Raw genomic sequence first — 18,064 nt, 5'->3', positions numbered from 1 at the left:
CGCCAGGATCCTGTTTGTGGACTTCAGCTCTGCCTTCAATACCATCATCCCGGCTCTGCTTCAGGAGAAACTCTCCCAGCTTGGTGTGCCTGACTCCACCTGCAGGTGGATCAGTGACTTCCTGTCTGACAGGAAGCAGCATGTGAAGCTGGGGAAACACGTCTCCGACTCACAGACCATCAGCACCGGATCGCCCCAGGGCTGCGTTCTTTCTCCTCTGCTCTTCTCCCTGTACACCAACAGCTGCACCTCCAGTCACCAGTCCGTCAAGCTTCTGAAGTTTGCGGTCGACACCTTCCTCATCGGACTCATCTCTGATGGAGACGAGTCTGCCTACAGGTGGGAGGCTGACCACCTGGTGATCTGGTGCAAGCAAAACAACCTAGAGCTCAATGCTCTAAAGACAGTGGAGATGGTTGTGGACTTCAGAAAGAACCCAGCCCCACCTGCCCCCATCACCCTCTGTGGCTCCACAATTGACACTGTGGAGTCTTTCCGCTTCCTGGGAACTACCATCTCCCAAGATCTCAAGTGGGAGCTGAACATCAGCTCCCTCGTGAAGAAAGCACAACAGAGGATGTACTTCCTGCGGCAGCTGAAGAAATTCAACCTGCCAAAGACAATGATGGTGCACTTCTACACAGTCATCATTGAGTCCATCCTCACATCCTCCATCACCATCTGGTACGCTGCTGCCACTGCCAAGGACAAGGGCAGGCTGCAGCGTGTCATTCGGTCAGCTGAGAAGGTGATTGGCTGCAATCTGCCGCCGCTCCAGGACTTATACGCCACCAGGACTCTGAAGCGTGCTGGAAAGATTGTGGCTGACCCCTCCCACCCCGGACACAAGCTCTTTGAGTCACTCCCCTCTGGCAGGAGGCTGAGGTCCATCAGGACCAAAACCTCACGCCACATAAACAGTTTTTTTCCCCTCCGCCACTAGCCTTCTAAACAAGGCCCGGAAACCACCCTGACTCTCTCCACACCCCACCTCTGGCTCCTCATGCCACTGTACCTACTCTGCTGTAGCGTTCCTTTTTACTACTGTTTAACTTATTTTACTATTTATTTAAATTTATTTTATCGTTATTAATACATACTGTGTGTATATGTTTATACTTATATTGTTTATATTCTTTTTATCCTTCTTATATTTGTATGTGTGACATGCTCCAACAACACCATGACAAATTCCTCGTATGTGCAACGTACTTGTCAATAAAGCCCTTTCTGATTCTGATTCTCAGTTTCATGCCAAGCGTAAAATTGTCCGGAGTGAAATCCTACAAGTTTGTAAGCTCACTCCAGAACAGGAGAAGCATCAGGGCTGTCCGTCTGACGTACACAGACAGCGACAGAGATCACATTACACATTACTACTTGACCAACTCCTCCCCCTTCTGGTCAGCTAGACATACCCCCTTCCACACAGACACACTCTCTCCATCTTTCTCACACGTACACACACAGCCCCTGCAGCCCCCCTCCTTCTTTAGACAGACAGTGAGGGTCCCCACTGCCCCCTAAGCCCCTGTTAAAACCACTCCTCACCTCCCATGTCACTGGGCCATGTCTGTCATTTTGAATCCGCCCATCCTTTCCCGCTCTTGCACAGAGGGCCAAAAGGTTAATAGGGACCGAAACAATGGTCCAGTGCAGACACAACAAACAATGGCCCGTGGGAGCAGTTTGCCTATGGGCGGCATTATCTCCCACCATTCCCTGCATGTTTCTCTCTGCTTTTCCCCCCTCTTTATCCCCATCTCTCCCTCTTCCTCTCTTTTTCTCCCTCCCTAGCTCTGACAGTCTCTGCCAATATCCTTGTATCCTGGACAGTCATTTATACCTATTTGCAAGGTTAATTGCCATTTCATTGGCTGATTTTTATATTTTAAAAAGCCTTGTTAGGGGACTAATAAAGTGACTGTGAAGATGCCGCAGAAAGGTAATTACCACATACGGTTAACAGTCGGGTGGTGTAAAGTGAAGAGGATGTCGCATTGTCATTTCAGTGGCAGAGTTGAGCGTAATTGTTTCTCTCAGCTGGTGTTGGGAGGGTGATAGGGAAGGGAAAAAGCTGTTAAATATCCAGTTAGACAGGTGTGTGAAGCAATGAAGAGGGAGGCACAAGGTCCTGGAGGTGCAGCGTTTATATAAGTGATGTGTATGTGTGTGAGTGAGTGTGGGCGGGTGTGTTCGAGAGAGTCAGACTGAGATAACATAGTTCCTCTGTCTAAATCCATTTTACCTCATTTGATTTGAATCTATCATCTGATTCATTTAAAACCTCAATTTACGGTGTATTACAAAATAGAAAAGATTAGAAACCTTGAATAGAAATGACTGTGTATGAAAAAAAACTAATTATGAGACCAGTAGTTGAATAGTTGATTACAACAATTGATAATTGATGAATCAAGGTTATTTTACATCATCTGGCCAAAACTATGTGAGCTTAGTCAAGTTAAACAACTGTCAGACAAGTTTATTTCAGCTTTTTAGTTCAATATTGCCATATGTACATGTACAGTACACACATACTGTACCAACAGATACATGCATTACTCCTTTAGAGACAAAAGACCATTAGAGGAAAAACTAGTACTACTTAGTTGGAAAACTCCTGTGCACTGTATCACTTACTATTTAGTATAACGTTTCAGTCTAAAAGGCCCTTCATCAGGTAAATATACCTAATGAAGGTTGTAGCAGCACCTGTCACTAATTCAGGGGCATAGTTAGTATAGTTGTTTGTGTTCAAATGTACACCTAGAGGCCCCTTAAGCCTAGAATACTTACTTTATAACTTTATATTGTCTTTTGTACAGTAGGTGCCCCGTCTAATGAAGCGCAAATAGCATAAAAACAACCCACGTGGGGGCGGCCTCTGGCTCACCCAGTGGGAGCGTTCACCCCGTGTTGGCTGAGTCCTGCTGCGGCCCGGGTTCGAGTCCGACCTGTGGCCCTTTGCTGCGTGTCATCCCCCATCTCTCTCCCCCTTTCACGTCTATCCACTGTCACTACAATAGGGGGAAAAGCCCCCAAAAAATAATCTTAAAAAAAAAAAAGAAAAATACGTGTTCTAGAGCTCTGACAAAACAAATCTCCCATTTTACATGTTTTTGTTAAATAATGCATACAGCCATCTAACATATTTCTACAAACATTGAACTATTTGTCTATCTTCACTGTCAAAGGATGGTAAAATTGTAAAAATCTAATTTTTCAAAGTCAAGCAGATGTGGAGCCTTTCTATGACGACACTGCTTTTATATTTATGCGGACTAGACAGAGCCCAGACAGTGTGAGAACAGCAAAAGACAGAGAGAGGGGAGAGGTGAGAGTGGGAAGATGGAGAAGAATACAATGAAGTGGCTTAGCAGGCTGAGGCTTCCCAAATCCTTCCATGTGCCCATACGGCGAGCTGAGGCAGAGAAAGAGTCAACTCTTTGCCTTCTGTTTGCTCAGCAACCTAACCCGGCAGGGAGGCAACGGCAAGAGAAAAGGGGCAAGTGTGTCAGGCAGGTGGGATGGGATAGTAGGCTGGTGTAGGGATACAGATGGGGTCGGAGGAGGTCACATTGTTGATTTGGTTCTCTATTTTTCGTCAGCTCTGCTTTTCCAAGTGCCCACTGTTGTACAACTCACCCCTGCCTACACACACACACACACACACACACACACACACACACACACACACACACACACACACACACAAACTTGCTCTGCACAGAATGACACACACACACACACACACACATCTACAAAAACACACATATATACCAATCCTCTGGAACCCCCAGAGAGAAGTGATCAAGGGGTGTCTCTCACCCCCCCCCCCCTCACTTATTCTGCTCTGCCATAGCGTTTTGTCAGAGTCAGCAACAAAACGGACATTCTAGAAAAAAGATAGGGAGGAAAAAAAGGGGTGGGGGGAGGTGGGAGGGAAGAGTATCGATTAGCCTTCAGAGCTCCACGTGGGCCACTTTCATCGATTAAGAACGAGAGAGCAGCAAAGCACCAGCCATGTTCCACCTCTCTCTACCTCCCGCTCCCTCTGTCTCTCCAGGGTCCTTTGTCCATGAAGAGAGCGATATAATGGCCCTTTGAGAGGGAGTGAAGGAGGGAGGCAGAAGACGGAGTAGAGAGGCAAGGGACAAGATGGGGGTGGGACGACTGTGGCGTTTAGAGCAGTATAGGAGAGTTCAGGCCTTGCGGCATGGGGGGAAGTGTACGGAGTGATGTGGTGGAAGGGGGAGAGGGGGGAGAGAGGTAAAGAAAGACACCAAGGCGAGAAGAGAAAGTCTCAATGACAAAAGGTCGGGGCAGCTGGGCTTAGGGCGACGGGGACCAAAGGGAGCGGCGGGATAATCTGCTAAAGCCCAGAAAGGAGAGATTCAGCATGCGCGCCACCCTCGTAGGGCCTAAGAGCAAATTTGCACATAAATAAGGAGCCAACTTTGCTTTGAACAGGAGGTCGAGGGAGAAAGCATCAGAAAGAGAGAGAGAGTCAGAGATACAGAGGTGTTGGAGCCACAGCTGCCGTTGGCTGGTCGCAACCGGACCTTGACAATGTTCAGTATTTTAAGCTGAGCAAGGGAGGACTTTTTTTTTTTTACTTTCTTGTTTGAAAAAGTAAGCAAAGATATTTATCATTTATTCCCCAACATCCGCCCTTAGTTTTTCTTCCTCTCCTTAGCTCCCGGGCCCTGAGCTTTCTTAGTTTGGCCCTCAAAGACTCCTCTGTCTTCTGTCAACATCCATGGACTCAGGGGACAAGTGTGTGTGTTTTTGAGGGCTGCAGGCTTTGTTGTTACTGCACCTAACCCCTGAGATGCCAAGCCATTAACGGCCACATACAAGCACAGTGCAGAAATACAGGGATGCACACTAACAAACATCAAAAAGAAGAATGAATGTGTGCTAAAGGAAAAAATGATAGCTATGTATACACTAATTCAAGCATGTACAGAATGTGCAAACACCTATTAAAGCAGTCAAACACACTGTCCTCACTTAATATTAGTTTCAGCTGACTTATATGAGTAGCTTAGAATCAATATCTCAGTTGTTGACTCAATACTTAAAAATCCCTTTTAACTGCCTCCCCTTCATCTACATCTTCCCTTCATAACTCAACATAGATTTAGAGGATCAAAGACTTCACCTGAGTTCAGCTGATAAGTTGACGCCATGTAAAGTGCAGTTGTTCCTCATTTCTTTCACACTAAATGTCACAAAAATATATGCACCAGTCAAACAAACACCCTCACAAGTGCATATTTATGAATGTGCCCTCAGACACTTTTCAATCCATGCACAAATGTATACCATATAAATCACAGTATGCAGACGCTTTACAGTCTTAAAGGACAATTCCGGCGCAAAATGAACCTAGGGGTTAATAACATATGTGTACCGAGTCGACCATTCTCTGGGAGATGTTTTCATGCTAATCGAATGTGTCTCTAGCTTGAAACAAGCTAGCGCAAACCGCTGATTAGCTTATAATGCTAGTCTTCGGGGCAGAGGGTAAAGTAAAAAGAAAGCTATTTCTACACCACTAACTAACCACTAACAGTTTATTAAGTTTATAAAGACTGTACCTTCACGTATATCATGACTATCTTTTTAATAAACTGTCTGTACACTTACAAAGTTCTCAATGCTTCGGTTTACATGTAGGGACCCTCATTATGCTACCATGAAAGTGTTGTGCTATTTTGAGCCTTGTTAGTGTTGTAGAAATAGCTTTCTTTTGACTTTACCCTCTGCCCCGAAGACTAGCATTATAAGCTAATCAGCTGTTTGTGCTAGCTTGTTTCAAGCTAGAGACACATTCGATTAGCATGAAAACATCTCCCAGAGAATGGTCGACTCGGTACAGGTTATTAACCCTTAGGTTCATTTTGCGCCGGAATTGTCCTTTAATTGGTTTGAAATTATTTTGTGAAACACCTGCGCAATAACCCCTTGTGTATCACCTGCTAAAAATATATATCTTATAAATATCAGCTTCTTTTGTAATAAAGCACTTACAGTGTCATTCGTAATCCTAGAGAACATTTTGCACGGCTTCTAGTAATGTGTTAACATTTTCCACATAAATTATGGCTTTCTTTTCAATCAGGTATGCTGTGCCTAAAAAGGTGCTATCGGGGGGATGAGTTCTTGGAGAGAGGAGTGATTCAGGAATGAGTTGAGCTGGCGCAGGTACTTATCGATCAGCCTTGGAAGTTATGAACTAGCTGTCATTTCCCTTTCATGAACAGCTCAATAGGTATTGACTGCAGATGAAAAGCGTGTGCAAGTATGGCCGGCCTTAAGGACAGGAACAAAAAGAGGAGACAGGAGGACAGCATATGGGCCCTTGACACGCACGGTCATCAGTGCGCACAGATGGACACACAAAGACTGAGCTCAGACAATAAATTCACACCCATGCACCATGCTATATTATTTTGCGTAAGGCCAAGCCTGACCTGGACGCACAGGCAAACATCCAAACCCCTGAAAATATATATTTAATATATAACACCTCCAGTAGGACATACATCTGGCTAAGTGGCCTAGTTTGGTTTGAGACGTGATGAGATCACAGTGAGAACACAGAGTCATGTGGAGAGGGAACAGAAGGGGAGATAAAGACTGGATTGGAAATTTGAGGCGAGGAGGGGGGAGTTTGGCGGGACAGAGGTGTATAGATGAGTGGCACTGTGGAAGAGTGGGGGATTTGTTGAGGTGGCGTGTGGCCGCGTCACTGCGTGCAAGACCTTGAGTCGCTGTGTGTGCAGCCAGTGGACATTGACAGGCATGTGTTGCCCACTGAGCACCATCCAGATCACAGACACCCTACAAGGCGCAGATGAAGGGAGGGCTTTGGGCCTCCCTAATCCCGGCTCATCCGTGTTCCATGTTCTGCGGCTCCCAACCATGCTTAGCAGAATTTCACACCAGAGTCTTTCTGCAAACCTAAAACCAGCGTGCTACACTAAAGGGATAAGGCCGGGGTGGCAATAGGATGAGCAACCTTTTGTCACTGACAGACACCTCTTTTGACTCTGGTAAACACTGTCTTTCTTTGCTATCCTCTTTCACATCTCCTTTTCACTTCTAGTCTTTGATCACATTTCAGTCTGTTGTTGTTTTTTTGTTTTACACAGACTTGAGATTTCTTTCTTAAATGTTATCCAACCTCACTTCTCCATATTCATTGCTTATTCTCCAATGCGAGCAGCCTAGTTAGCTGAAGAGAAACCATCTCATCGGCCATCCCTGTAGTGTAGCCAGCAGAACGATGTTTGTGCAGGGATGAGGCTCAGACACAGGGTGGGGGTAAAGAATGGAATTAAAGAAAATCAAAACAGGAAAAATTAATAAAGAAAGGAAGGTACATAGCAACCTCCCCCCAGCTTCATACTTTGCTGAACAGGAGCGCCCACAGAAAAAGGAACCATGGTTTGAATTGCTGCCATCCGATGCCAGCTGATGCCATCCCTCTCCCAGAGACACAGGCACATTGCTGCCGGCGCCATGGGAGCAAATCCACACAATAACTAAGTCTCCCTGAAGAATGGTAAAGCAGGAAAACAACAACTAAGCATGTTAGTTTCACCTCCACGAATATGCATGTGTGTTGGCAGGGGAATGAAAGACGAGTGGCCCTTTGCAAAATTTAGACAATTACAACAGAGCAGCACTGTTGTGTGCTGCAAAAATAACGCCTCCCTAGGAATCATCAGTGATGGGAAGCAAATGTGAAAGCTGCCATTGGATTTTTTTGTGATGAGCAGAAGAATGCGGGTATTTACTGCATGTTATCTCAAAACCCAAACACATTAGGGGCTATTCAAAACATAGAGGGTTGAATCTTTCAGCCCATTCATTCTGGGCATTTTCATCATTCTGTGTGTCTTCAGGGCAATTGATCCTCTTTAGATTGTTTTGATTCTACAAAGTCTGAGAATCTGCATGATGCAATTCTTCAGTATAGTTGAAATCCTATAAGGAATGTACCTTTAGTTGAACATCACCCAATATATCATGCTATGTATGTACGCAGCAAAGGTACACTTCGCAGCGCACTGCAGACCCCAAATCAGGCTGATCTTACACCAGAACACTGCTGTTTGTGAGCCTTAAATTACCTCCCTGTAGCCTACTCACACATCCTAATTACAAGATAGATAGGCCTATCCTAGCAGTATAGTGTGATCGCTAGCCTGTCTCCGTCTCTGTGCTTAAGCATACAGCCGACTGCTGAGCAGTTTACTTCAGCTTTGATAGCAACAGCATCAACAGCAGGACCTAATGGGGTGCATGACCGAGAGATCTGAGCACAGGCCTTCCATATGCATCTCCCCACTGCATCACAAATCTCATGCAGCATTACCATGGGCCTAGGAGAGAGGGGTAAGCTACGCTATGCTGGCAAAGTTCAGTCACGTAGCATCACAGTAAATGGGATTTTTCAAATTTGTGTGCGTGCGTGTGCATTCTTGTGTGTGTGTGTGTGTGTGTGTGTGTGTGTGTGTGTGCGCGCGCAAAATGTGAGCACAGCCTCTTTGGGTTTGTAATTTGCCGAAGCGTCGCTAGCGTGTGTTTGAATTTCTTGTGTGTGAATGTGGGACTGATGTGTGTGTGTGTGTGTGTGTGTGTGTGTGTGTGTGTGTGTGTAGAATATCAGTATGCGTATGCGTGTTTGTAACCACCTCTGTGCAAGTACATGGTGAAATGTTGTTTACTGCCTCTTCGGCGGCTAGACTGCATGACGGCAGCCAACATCGAGGGGGGTTGGGGGGTAAAATAGCGAATGGGTGAGGGGAGACAGCGCCAGGGTTATATAGCGGCTAACTGGGGAGCTGTTAAGTTTTATGTTAATTGAAGGGGCTTACACAGAACTCTATTGACAGTTAACATGCCCTTCAAGGTGTTCTTTGTGGTTCAGCACTTCTGTCAAGACAGAGGCAGTCATTTTGCTTCACCTTTATTTATATGCTTGACTACTCAGAACATTATGGAACACTGTGGGGCCCAGTAATAGATGTAGGAGGGGGGCAGGTGTGTATGGGAGGTCAGATGCCTAGTAGACGACTCAACCAGGTGTCTGGGCCCTCTGTGAGTCATCCAATGGCTGTCCAAGATGTGGTAACTAGGGGTGAGGAAGGAATAGAAAATAATGAATGAAGAAGAGATAGTTTTTCTGGATATTATGCAAACCTGAAAAGGTGATACGACAAGTAAGAGAGGTTAAGGTTACAAAATACAGAATACATGCCCAAAAATGTAATTTGTAACGTATTCCGTTACGTTACTCAGTCTGAGTAACGTATTCTGAATACTTGGATTACTTCCACATTGAATTGCATTTTGTAAGTGTAGGAATGCGGCCATCACATACAGCTTACTAAACAGGCCTATTCTGGTGTGTTCTTCTGTTCCAACTGGCTGAATGTGTACCTGAACAAGCAGATAGATTTTTGTATTTGTAGTCTCAAACTGCATACTACAAAAATGTAACCGCAGTCTAAGCTACCACGAGCTAATTTTAGCTAACGTTAGCTAGCATGTCAAACGGGGCTATAGTCTTTCAACGGCTCTGGGGCTAGTAAATCAGCACATAGGAGAATGTAAAGTCGCGCGTCAACTATAAAATAGCAAGGTGACCAGTAAAACTACAGCAGACGACTACCCTTGGCTAATTAAAAAAAATAACTTACTTTAAGATGCTTCTTCAGGTTGGAGGTGGAGTAATTTGGACGCTGAAAGGAGGTTGGTTGCTGGCAAGCAGAGGTTGCACTGCACAGTTATATTTCGTTCTCCCTGTTCTTTCTTTAATGTGAAATGCTGTTTGAATTTCCAAGATAGAAACGCATTCCTGCCCTGGCTCTGTTGTGCTGGTTCTGGCTCCATCTCTACCTCTATCAGTGATCACGCAAATAGATATGATTTTTTCGTTTTCATATTGGGGCTTCAGGGAAATGCATGGAGTTGCCTTCATTTATTCAGAGAGTGAATAAACTTGTGAAACAGAGAAGTATCCTCTAGTAATCCATTGATTTCAACAATGTAACTGTATTCTAAATACCAACTATTTAAATTGTAACTGTAATGGAATACAGTTACTCATAATTTGTATTCTGAATACGTAACGCCGGTACATGTATTCCATTACTCCCCAACACTGGGTGTAAGGTTGTATGTAATACTTGAAATATAACCTTTTTTGATCTCTACAACAATCATTATAGGCTACATGTTGACCTAGATACAAATAAAACAAACTGAATTTCACATGTCCATTTCAGTATGTTTGAAGCAAAGAAGCATTATTCATTTGAATTCATGAACACATTTGAAGTGCGTGTCACTGCCATTTCATGTCTAATTGGTTGGGCATACATCTCTAGACAGGACCAGACAGGGTTTCCCACTCAAAGATCAGAGGGCTCAAATACCAGCCCAGTCTTCCATCACGCCACCAAGGTCATCTGTCACTTAGCACCCCTCGACCACTGTGCATGTTTGATTTGGTTGACACATTAACAGACAACTGTGACATTTAGTTGTTGATGCTAAGAAGACTATGCCCTTTAAACTCCAGCTTCACACTCAACAACCCTGTGATTCTGCCAGAGCAACAACAGGGCATGTTTTAAAAGTGTAATCACCAATTAGTAGGTGATTAAAAACGCATTGGAATCAATTAGAATTTAACATAAGGTGAAGTTAAACCACATACCGCTGTAGCCTCTGTTGCTGTACTGCCACCCTACACCCTATTAATCAAATACATGTAAAACTCATTATGCAACCACCAAATTAGCATCAGCACTTGCTTACTTACTGTGCTAGACGAAAAAAAGAAGAAGGCTCTGATACTCCAAACATTGTCATTTTCGGTCAATAAGACAAGAAAGACCTCCCAGTAAAAGGACAGTGATGAAGTACAACGGGATAGAATGAAGTCACTATGCTAATATTAGCTTGGATGAGAAATGTCAAGCTAGTGAGGTGCGCTCCATGGCTACAGCTAATCATTTAGGTTAATTGAGGTTTCCAGAAACCTAAGTCTTGTAGATTCTCCATCTCTGCTTCATGTGACTGCTCCCCCACAAAGCCTTCATGTGCCAGCAGTGACAGGGAGGTAGCCACTCTAATTATGTAACCCACTATTATCACGGTATGACCTACCACTAATTGGAGGAGATGCCAATTGATGTTACAGGCTAAAGTGGGCAAGGTTAAACATTTGTTCACACTCCCCTCCTACATAAACGGATAAAATGGCTTCATAACCCTGAGTTTAATTTTGGGGATGACTGGTAAAGTTGTGCGCCCCATGTATAAAGGCTCAGTCCTTACAGCAGAGGCCGCATGTACGATTCTGACCTGCGGCCCTTTTCTGCATGTCGTTCCCCTCTCTCTCCCTTTCCTGTTTTAAGCTGTCCTGTTAAATAAAGGCCTAAAAATGCCCAAAAGAAATAATCTTTAAAGAGGAAAGAAAGTTGTCGATGGACAGTAAAGTCCACTGGGCCTCTTCAGAGTCTATTTAGCTACCATCTTGTTCACCTTTGTGCCCTGGTCAAGTTAGTAAATCAATGACACAGAGTTCAAAATGTGTATGTCCATGACCCTAAGGTGGCTGACCAGAAGCCAAGCATACACTCCACTCCACTATGGCATTGGCCACCGAGCACATGCACAAACCTGCTCGTCGTGCAATAAAGATGATTTAGTACTGTAACTCTACCTGCCCGCCACCACTCTTAGGTTTGTGTTCCTTTTGATTAATCATGGGCCAAGAGGGATTTATTGTATGGGGGATATTTGCCTCAGCGATTTAATAATGGTGGAGGAGGTACACAATTAATCAGAGGGGGTCCACACATGCCCCCCTTCTAAAATAATGTGTAAAATTAATGACTATGAATATGTATATTTGTTTGGGAGATGCGGTGTACAGTGTGTGCATACTTGTATTTGAGCTGCATACAGTGCTCAGTACCAGTCCTGTGCTCAGTGAATAACATTACCTATTGTGTGCTATGAATATATATCTATCTCATGGGTGGCCAGATATCATTGCGCTAGAACCATGTGTTGGTGGAACTGCTTATTATTTTGATTTGGCATCTACAGGTACATCAAATATCTCAACTCATTGTGCTTGTAACCATGTACACACAATGACAAATTGAGAGAACACACACACACACACACACACACACACACACACACACACACACACACACACACACACACACACACACACAGCCACCTTCTTCTTCCCTTCCCGTGTGCAGCGAATACGCTCAGGCTCTTGCAGGTATAGAAACCTCCCTCCCACTCTCATAATCATGTACGAGCAGCCTGGCACTATAGAAAAATAATGATGTGCCGTCCTGTTGGCTCATTTATCAGCATGTTTTACAACAGGCGCCGGGTGGAAGTAATTAAACTCTGCCATCATTACAATGAGCCAGGCCCCCCTCTTAATAGACACCCAATGAGACACTAGAGGCCTGCCTGGTAATTGTAGCTCCAACTATCTCTTGCTCTTGCTCTTTCTGTGTTTGAGTGTGTGTGTGTGTGTGTGTGTGTGTGTGTGTGTGTGTGTGTGTGTGTGCGTGCGTGCGTGCGTGCGTGCGTGCGTGCATGTGTTTGTCTGTCTACAATCCCCTTGTTTCATGTGTGGTTTTAATTAGTGAAGAGACAGAGCTGATAAGCAATTGAGAGAAAAAGGATTGAGCAAGTGAATTAGAGAAAGAAGGTTAGGGTCTTTGCACTGCTGAGTTTCTTTGACCACTTCAGTTAACAATGGACAAGTAAAATTAATCCATTCAGTAGAAAATGTGGATTAGAAATTGACACTAAGAACCAACATTACCTCATGCAATATTTGATAATCTGACATCATACAGACTGCACACACTGTTGAGACAGCAGGCTATTGAGTGTTTTTAATTTCCAGTGTCCACATGTACATCAACCTTTCCCACTCAAAGGAACAGAAAAAGGACACCGAGAAGGGAAAGAAGACAGAGGTTATGAGCCAAGCCATTCGATAAACAGATAAATACCTTCCACGGCTAATCCGGCACTCATAAGATTTCCGTAATAATCTAATAAAAGCATAAATGGATCTGGGGACTGTGCAATCCTAGGGCAATATAGAATGCATATGCTCAGTACAATGTGGAGTCTCCTCTGTACATGTTTTTACAGCAGTGTTATTAAGAAACTGGCCTCCAAGGCTTAACACTGTAAAACATTCTAAAATACATCCTTGCTAGCATAAGAAAGAAACTCTAAAAATAAAATGAATGAAATTTATTTGGCCTCTGCTCCTGAGACCAAATCGAATGACTCAGGCAAGTTGGCTTGGTCAGACGGAGATATTTTAAGCTCATCTGTCATACTGATAAGGGTGCTTTTCTCAAGGATAAATCAGCTATTAAGATGCCTGATTGGAGATTTACATTAGATCACTTGCCTGCTTACTATACGCAGTAGTTCCTCTACCATACCTGCACCATTTAGTATCACTTACAGCTCTAATGGCACAATTACCCTTCACCACCAGCACTAATAGTGCTCTAAAAGAACCTTTTGACGTAGGGCTGATGTTGTGACCCCCGTACATACCCCTTCAAACCCACCATCTAGCTCCTACTCCAATGTCTGCACTCAACCCCTCCAAAGCCCCTGATCTCTAGATATTGATTAGGCCCACGACCCTAACTGCAACTCCCACTCTCTAACGCCAATCCTCCCCCTACTTATCTGGCTCCTTCCTTTGCCATGCTCTCTCCACCCATCCTAATCCCATGATAATCAAATAGGCCCAGACTAGCTCTTCAGCCCTGTTCCAATTAGCCGGTGAACGGGTCTGGGGCTAGCAATAGTGGTACCAGCAGAGGTGGTGGCAAACACAGTAGTATCCAGGGAGGCTGTAAACATCCATTAGCGGTTAACTGTCCCTACTCATTTTTCCTCCCCAAAGCTCTCTCATTAGTGCAGTGAGCCCTGACAGGTAAACAGCACTAATGGGAATGGCCTATCAATAAACGCCTCGTGTGTTAAACGGAAGTGCTAGCAAGGGGACGGAAGATGCGGACCAACAGTAATAAAGAGAGGGAAGGGAGGGGGGGGATTCACTGATATAAATAGCTATAAACATGAGGAGGTTGTAGGTTATTAGTGATAGATGTTGCATTGTGTGCTCTGATTGTGTTCCTGGGTGCTTTGCTTAGAGGTGGGATGACTCTACTGTTGCAGAAACAACTATGCAAGAGAAGTAAAAGCAATTTTGGCCAAGAAGAAAAGATCTAAAACCTCACCTAATAAAATATGATCTAAAGTCTTGTGAAAATCACTTTGATGTGACTGTGGCAATGTTGGCATACAGTTGCCGTGTGCTAGCAAGGGTACTTCAAGGCATGACCTCAGGTGTTTCCAAGACTATGTTTATGAGTGGGCTGCAGAATGCGTAACATCTCTTTGTGTTAATACGTATACTTTGCGTATCGCTGCTCACATGAAAGAGTAAGGGAAACTGGAAAGGAGGAACAGGGAAGGACTTAAGAGAAAGAACGAGAGAAAAAGAGATTGAGGGTAGGAAGGACTGAGGGGAGAGATGAGAGAGATGTTATTTATGTTTGGAGCAGGTTCACTTCGAGTTCACCTTACCATGAGACGTCCCCGGGCAGTGACAACTATGCTGCTGGTGTGTGTGTGTGTGTGTGTGTGTGTGTGTGTGTGAGCTCATGCAACTGCTTGTGAGTACATCCATGCTTGTGTGTTTATCTATCTTTACATGAACATGTGTGCATACGTGTGTCTGAACTGAGGGTCAACCAGTGAGCAGTAATATCTTAGAGAGGACAACGCATGTGGGGTGGATGCACTACATGGTGTACTGTGTGAGCTCTGCGTGTGTGTCAGGGGCCCATTACTAAGGCTGTGGAGCGCTAAATCAGCAGTGCTACTGCAGTGGATAAAGCCAATGATACACGGATTACAGCCACAGTCTCCGCTGCCCGCATTTATCCACAGCCAGACAGATAAAGAGACGCGCACGCATGTGTGTGTGTCTGTGGGTGTGTGCAGGAATGCATATGGGCCTGCGCCTGTATGTACACCCATCTGTGTGTGTCCATTTCTGGGTATATGCTTGGGAATGCATCTGTGTAGCTATGTTTATCTGTGGGTGTTAGGGTGTGGGATTGAATGCACCACACACACTTCCCTTGATTCAAGTGTGTACTACTACCTGAGAGATAGCCAGGCAGATAGACAGAGAGAGAGACATTTAGAGCAAGCGTTTACTGCCATCATCAAGCAGAACCCTGTTTGAGCAGAGTCTGTAGCCTGGGGTTGTATAGACTCTAATCCAGCGCCAGCCCACTCCAATAAATAAAACCTTATCTATGTTGCACTGAGTCCACATTTACCACTTCAACACACAAAACCACTGGCACATCACAAATTTTTTACATAAAAAAAGATTTTTTTTACAAGTTAACAGGGATGGTAACTGGAGGACATGGAGGACTCAGAAACTCTAAAATTCTGAAAGCAAAAGTCGGATCAAGGGATTAAAAAAAATTGTGACGTCGGCGAAATTGTTGCACAAAGTTAAGCATTTGTAATCATTTTAGCACAGTTGTTATGTACATGATCCACATCTAAGGTCCAAATACAATACTGTCTCCAACATCCTTCCTAGCTCCAGCCTTCTTCTCTTAGACCAGCCTCATCCCCAGTTCTGCGTTAGACCTCCACTGGTCTAATTACACAGGCTGACCTCCCACAGGTCGCCTGAGTAAAGGCCCCCTAAAGATCAATATTCATTCTTTTAGATCTGTCATCCGCTTTTGACACTATCGACCACGTTCTGTGTCTGCTCTCCCCCTCTCTGTTCTTTATTCATCTATTTACCCCCCCCCCATATCAGTGCCTGAATTTGGCCTTTACTCACTGGTACGGAGGGAGCTGGTACTTTCGAATTTTGCCCAATTGCATACTGTTAGTTCAAACTCTATATTGCCACTTTTTTTTAACAATGTTTTTATAAATGTTTCATTGCAATAATTTTTCAGAGCTATAGTCCTTTTTGCATGTAGTATTGCAAAATCAATACATTTATATTCTTGGGGTTTCAGATTCAGATTTGTTGGATACAGGTGCAGCAAAATCATCTTAGGGTCAAGTGGAATGCCCACACTCTATATTGCCACTTACGGATGTGCTACTATACTCATACTGTCATATTATAAAACCGATTTCTCCTTTTTCTGCCCCAAAACACCAAGAGCGAAAGGGGAATGAGTTCTGCCAGACATCAGGTAGAGAAAACCATAGCCTCTTGCTCTTACCTTCGCAATCCTGTAGATAGAAATCGCCGACCATCACACCAAAATGGAGGCACCACGTGAGCCGTCCTACTGGGAGTGTGGGCTAGTCCACCTGTGTCTGGAAATGACAAACACATAAAATAACAGACCTTGTTGATTATTCATCTTAAATCATCCTCCATTCCGGTGCTCATTTAGAGTAAAAGCAACTTTGTCATTTCAGTTTAAACTTCAGTCAAAAAACACTGTATGCATAGAAGTATACAAACAAAGGTATGCACACAAACTCTCTCGCTGTCTTTAACACTTACTCTCTTATAATTCCACGAGTAAAGTTGAAAGTTAACTTGATATTATATACTGTATGAACTTGAAATATGTTTTAATTATTTTAATGGGGCTTTGGGGAGATTGGAGCAGGGGAGGTAGTAATAGGGTAAAAGTCCAGCGCCCTAAGCTAAATTTAGACACTCATCTTTCCACCTGTAGTGCATCATTGACTTTGGCCGGGCCCACTGGCCTCATATTCTCCTCAGCAGTGTTATTGTAGATAAGCACCACGTGGCTAATGAACAGAGAGAGGGCTTGTTGAAGGTCAGCCTCTTCATTTAGGGGCCCTCCAATGGGCCACTCTGCATGGCTAAACGCATCATCATAATAATGCCAAGGACCCACCGTTTTAAAACTCTTTTTCTTTTTCTTTTTTTCACCCACCAATATTGCCTGGCATACTTAACTTTACATCTCCGATATTCCCCTTCATCTGAATTATGTTGATTTCCCTGTTTCTTTCTGAAAGGCTTTTAAAGGTCTTGGCAATTATCCTTTTCTGGATGTGCTTAGAGAAGGATGCTGTCCATCCAGTGTCTGCTGATGTTAGGGAAACATGATTTAACACAATCAGAGATGCAAAGCTAGGCTGGATAAGGGTGCCGGTGTGACCGGGTGCCAAGGCCGGCCAAGGTCATGTTCATCTGCATGATTAAGGGTGATGAATTCTGCCCTGACCGCTAGATTATGCCAGAAGGAAGTACTAGAGTATGAGTTTGTGCATCTATGTGTGTTTATGCGTTACCACGTGGTGTACAAGTGCCATGTGTCCTTTTTTAAGTTTGGAAATATTATTTAGAATTTATGAGATTTGTTTTTTTTTTTATTTTCCCACCTTCATCCCATGCTTTTTTTTTTAATCAGAAATGGTTGGTATCTCTTTCCTTCATTCCTCTGCTCTACACTAACCTATCTCCTTCCTTGGTGGCTATTGTGAGGGTCTCTCTGTTCATGTTCCTCTTTGCCTCCCCTTTAGTCCTCCTCCTAAATAAAGGGGAGGCAGATGTGGTCTCCCTGCTCTCTACTGTCCCCTCCTGGAAGGACCAGGAAACTGGTTTCCACACACTGACACCTGTCCATCACACTCACAGTGCAGAGGAACTCATTCATTAGGACCCTGTACTTCTGTCAAAATGTAAACAATACAGAATAGTGTTGTTTAATGCTGCTTCTTCTTATATATCTGATTCATATTTAAAAAGACCTTTCTTACTTTGTTCAAGGGTCTCAGTGAAGGGAATGTAAGAAACCAGAGTTTATGTCTGCATTAATAGGAAGTGGCAAGAAACCCCAGCATGCTACACTTTTATTGTTTTTTGATTACCAAACTCAGAAGTGAGCTGTATATTTGTTCACACAGTGTGCTATTTTAATCT

At 44.0% G+C, this 18,064-nt stretch overlaps 1 long non-coding RNA gene across 1 annotated transcript in view; it reads right to left on the bottom strand.

The window, feature by feature from the left end:
* LOC116060937 overlaps positions 1–18,064 on the bottom strand; it is a 198,029-nt gene that overhangs the window by 65,392 nt on the left and 114,573 nt on the right. The window contains exon 3 of the long non-coding RNA XR_004107625.2: positions 16,380–16,476. This is a non-coding gene — a long non-coding RNA (uncharacterized LOC116060937). The remainder of the gene's footprint in view (positions 1–16,379; positions 16,477–18,064) is intronic.

This window comes from Sander lucioperca, chromosome 10 (assembly GCF_008315115.2).
Source record: "Sander lucioperca isolate FBNREF2018 chromosome 10, SLUC_FBN_1.2, whole genome shotgun sequence".
Classification (NCBI taxonomy): domain Eukaryota; kingdom Metazoa; phylum Chordata; class Actinopteri; order Perciformes; family Percidae; genus Sander; species Sander lucioperca.
This window is presented reverse-complemented; position numbering and strand designations above follow the sequence as displayed.